Source organism: Camponotus floridanus, unplaced genomic scaffold, assembly GCF_003227725.1.
Source record: "Camponotus floridanus strain SB8 unplaced genomic scaffold, Cflo_v7.5 scaffold158, whole genome shotgun sequence".
In the NCBI taxonomy this organism is placed as follows: domain Eukaryota; kingdom Metazoa; phylum Arthropoda; class Insecta; order Hymenoptera; family Formicidae; genus Camponotus; species Camponotus floridanus.
This window is the reverse complement of record NW_020229279.1, coordinates 185023-189946: the sequence shown is the minus strand read 5'-3', so window position 1 is coordinate 189946 and position 4924 is coordinate 185023. Positions and strand designations below refer to the sequence as shown.

The 4924-nt window shown below is 36.3% G+C and overlaps 1 long non-coding RNA gene across 1 annotated transcript; it reads right to left on the bottom strand.

Moving 5' to 3' along the window:
* Nucleotides 1-1061: 1061 nt before the first annotated feature.
* Nucleotides 1062-2842, bottom strand: LOC112637356. Its single transcript, XR_003122517.1, has 3 exons — nt 2764-2842; nt 1514-1533; nt 1062-1445 (listed from the first exon to the last, which is right to left on the bottom strand). It is a non-coding gene; the product is annotated as an uncharacterized LOC112637356 (long non-coding RNA).
* Between the last annotated feature and the right edge of the window lie 2082 nt (nt 2843-4924).

Below are 4924 nucleotides of genomic sequence, written 5' to 3'. Positions count from 1 at the left end.
CGACGATGCGAACTACTGTATTACATAGAAATGAATGCTTTTAATCCGAATAACGCACGCCTATACGACGAACAAACGAGAATTGAATGCTTTATTCCGGGATATCATGCGATGATGCGAATTACTGAACTAACTTGAAATGAACGCTTTTAATCCGAATAACGCATGCCTATACGACGTAATAACGTGAAATAAACGCTTTTTTTCCGGGATATCATGTGATGATGCGAACTACTGAATTACATAGAAATGAATGCTTTTAATCCGAATAAGGCATACTTATACGACGTAATAACGTGAAATAAACGCTTTTTTTCAAGATAGCATGCGATGATGCGAACTACTGAATTACATAGAAGTAAATGCTTTTAATCCGAATAACGCACGCCTATACGACGTAATAACGTCAAATAAACGCTTTTTTTCAAGATAGCATGCGATGATGCGAACTACTGAATTACATAGAAATGAATGCTTTTAATTGTTACGTTTTGAGATTTCGTTGTTACGTCTCGATCGTAACTTCTCACGTATTTATTTGTTACGCAATTGTAACTTCTCTCTATTTCTTTTTCAGGGCAACCTGCCAAGCCGGCTATACCCTAGGACGCCGAGAGACTAAGAATCTTTTGCGCTTCTTTCAGGAGAGAGATTGACGATGGGAAATAAATTAGGTGCGTTGAACCTGACCCAATTTATCCTTTTTGATCTGTTTTCTTTTATTAGTTTACTTCCTTAGAGCTTTACAAATTTTTTATTATTGTTATTATTGTTATTATTTGACAGTTGTAGATAGTGTATATCGTTATACGTATAGATGTGTGTATGTAGTTAATGTTCTTCTCTATAGCATTTCTAAGGCGATATCTAGATATAGTTATTATTCGCGGTTGTTGAAGAAATTATCTCGCTGCAAGTATTCGTAGATCTCGATAAAATCTTCGTCTGTTAGTCCTGCGAGGGGTTGGATACTGCTTGGTAAGACTAGGTCCTCTGGTTCCGGGTAGAAATTTGGTTCAGGGGGATCCAGAACTTGACCTGGGTTGGATGGACCAAGCCTCAGTTTCTGTGCTTTGTTCTATGGGTCTTCGTTCTTCCGGTATGGAAGGAAGATCTTCCGGTGTCCTGACCGGCGAGTAGCTGGGATTAGATGAATCCTGGATGGGGGAGTAATTGGGCGATGGCGGCCTGGCTCTGGGCTGTTGTTCCTCTTGAAGAACCGCTGGAGGGTTTCGGGGAGGACGATAAGGGTATGCGCGGGAGGGCGCGAAACTACGCACTGGAGAGTACCTTGTTACTCTGCTTGTTAAGTCGTTCTCGTCGGCAAACAACTGACGAGCTGTAGGGAGCCTAAGTACCGACCGGGAGGCACGCCTGCGGCGTATACCCGCGGCACGGAGGGGAATTTCGCGTCCAACGGAAGAAGTTCGGCGGGGGTTAACCATCTACCGAGGGAATATGACTATTTAGTATGTTTGATGCGATTGATTTAACACAAAAGGGGTTTACTTACGATGATGCGTAGAAAGGTACCTGTTAAGATGAATGGTTTTATAAGGTAAATGTAGTCACGGCAAGGTGGTTCATAGAGTTAAGACGAATAATACGGCTTAACGGATTATTGTGAGATAAACGAGTGTAGATTATGATAGTATATCTCACTCGTTCTCATATCATGGTTGAAACGTTCGGCTATATACAGTTCATTGGGGTACAGCAATTAATGATTTATTTAATATATTTTGAATTTTTCAGGGGCATGTGGTTGCACCGAGAGGTCCGGAGATTCAGGGGGTACAGACAAGGATACGGGTAAGAGCGGCTGGCTTACTTCAGATAAGTATAAAATTCATAAAATGTTTTCGATAGTTAACTTGTAAGCCAGTGCATAAATTCTATTATTTCGACAGATCCTCTAGGAGCGAGTCTTAGATTCTGAGTCTAGTATCGATGTGCAAGACGTCACGTCACAGCGGCACAGGATCCACGGAGAAATTCTTTCAGAGAAGCTCTCCGTGAAAGCGGCAGAGGAGTAGAATTTGCTACTCAATGCACATCGAGTGACTAACTCGAACGACGCTACACTCTAGGATACGCTTTGAGCGTTCTCAGAGGATCGGTTGAAATTTAAATAATTCAACTCGAAAGAAGGATTTAAAGTCTGTATACGGAAAGGTAGGACTCGGGGAAAATTGTCGTACAACGAATGATAATTTATCTAGCATATACTGAATTTCCAGGAGCATGCGGCTGCACCGAGAGGTCTGGAGATTCAAGGATACAGACGAGGATACGGGTGAGAGCGGCTGGCTTACTTCAGATAAGTATAAAATTCATAAAATGTTTCGATAGTTAACTTGTAAGCCAGTGCATAAATTCTATTATTTCGACAGATCCTCTAGGAGCGAGTCTTAGATTCTGAGTCTAGTATCGATGTGCAAGACGTCACGTCACAGCGGCACAGGATCCACGGAGAAATTCTTTCAGAGAAGCTCTCCGTGAAAGCGGCAGAGGAGTAGAATTTGCTACTCAATGCACATCGAGTGACTAACTCGAACGACGCTACACTCTAAGATACGCTTTGAGCGTTCTCAGAGGATCGGTTGAAATTTAAATTATTCAACTCAAAGAAAAATTTAAAGTCTGTATATGGACAAGTAAGATTCTGGGAAAATTGTCAATAGGCCTAGAATAAATCGAACTAATATACAGAGTTATTATCAAGGTTGATTAAGAATGATTATTATTTTATTATTTCCTTACCGGATGACGGGATCAATGGATGAATACAGGCACCGCTGCTCCTTCCCTGGGTTGCTCGACCTCGGTGAGAACCTGAAGAAGTGGCAAGGAGAGAATGGCCAAAGAGTCAGAGGTTGCTGGATGGTAGCACTTTATTAAAGTGTTAATGTTGATACAGCTCTCTTAATAGAGATTGAGACTAAGTCCCGAAGGAAAAAATCAAAATCGCGACTAAGTTATTTTCGAATAAGTTAAGGTGTCCGGTAGGCTTCTAGGTTTTTCCTCTTCGAGAGCTGGAGATCTGATGGGCGTAGAGAGAGCTGAGACACAGGCGAGTTAATGGCTGAGAGAGCTAGGGCTGACCGACTTTGTCTAAAAGGCCCGGAGAGAGCAGCTGGGGTGCCTTAAATACCTTCCTCTGGTTCGACGTTTAATGGTAGGGAGAGGAGGTGGGCCTCTTCGGTGATTGGTGGGTCGGCTGCTGGAGCTATCCCTTCCTGCTATGAGTTTGCGATGTGGTGGGTGAGAGTTTTGTGGTAGGGATTGCAAGTCTTGAGTCTTAGATTTATTAAATAATTTTAGAATAATTTTTAATAATGATTTTTAACAATCAGAATTTTTTATAATATCATATTTATGTCATTAGAAAATTTGAGTTCGATTTATAGCAATTGTTTAAATTTTAAGTGATATTTTGGTAAATTCTGATGTATTAAACCATTATTATTACAATGATTTTCACAATGGTGCACATATAGTTAAAATTAATTAATTAATAATTAGTAAATTAATAATTAGTAATAATTAGTAAAGAAAAATTTAGCATTTGGATTGCTATAAGAGGTTTTTCTTTGCAGATTCTAACGCAACGGATGCGAAGATGGCTTATCTCTTATTCTAAAAATAGATCTGCTGGGTGTCCTTCGAAGAATGCTCACCGCATTCTTTCTCTTTATAAGACACATTAGTAACAGTAATATTTTTTAAATGAATTACCTTTTAAAATTCGTTTACGTGGATTAACCTGGCATATTACATGTATTATTCCCAGGTTTAATAATTATCTTAAGACTAATTATTGAGATTTATCATTTACAAGATATATTTTTATTTATTTAATAAAGGCTTCAACAATTAGAATTTTTGTGGTTTTATATGTATATATTTTAAAATTTTCAAAGTCGACTTTTAATAATTACTCAAGCCTATGAATAATATTTTAATAAATTCTAATGTGTTAAGCCATTATTATTACAATAAACTTTACAATAAGAATATATGGAAATTAATTATCGCTTCGTTTAATAGTTATTATGTCGCTAAAAGAAATTTTATTCTTACAATTCTCGGAACAACGTATGAAAAAGCGGCTCGTTTTACTTCTAAGAATGATCACGACGGATGTGCTCGAAGAATTCATTGCACGCTCTACCGTGATCTTTTATTCAAGAGGTCTTTTGATTCTGACAATATTTTATTCTTTGAAGATTTTCATTTGGGCGACTTTTATATTAGCACATATATATATATATATATATATATATATATATATATATGTATAGATATGTATTCGCATATTGCTTATGAAAATTGATTTCAGCAAGTTTTTACTGAATCGTATTTAATAATCATCGTATAAGATTAATAATTATTGTATAAAATCTTGGGGTTATTAATATTAATTATTTGTTAATATTCGTAATATATATATATATTATATATATATGTTTTGTGTGCTGATTAATTTTGTCGCGGTAGCAGTCTATTATATCTCCTCCTTTGTTTTATTGTTAAATTTGTTACAAGATGTATATGCATATAGTATGCATATACATATAGGGATATTGTTGGACAAGTTAATATATATATGTTAATTTCTATCGCGAAACTTATTTATTATATTTATACCTTTATTTTATTGGATTTTGTTATAAAGTGTATATGCGTATATGCGAATTTATTCAATTTACACGTCACATATAGTATGCATATATATGGGGATATTTCTGGACATGTTAATATATATATGTGTCAATTTCTATCGCGACGCGTATTTATTGTATTTATACCGTTATTTTATTGAGTTTGGTTATAAAATATATATGCGTATATGTAAATTTATTCGATTTATAGGTTACATATAGTATGCATATATATATATAAAGGTGTATATTTTTATCTA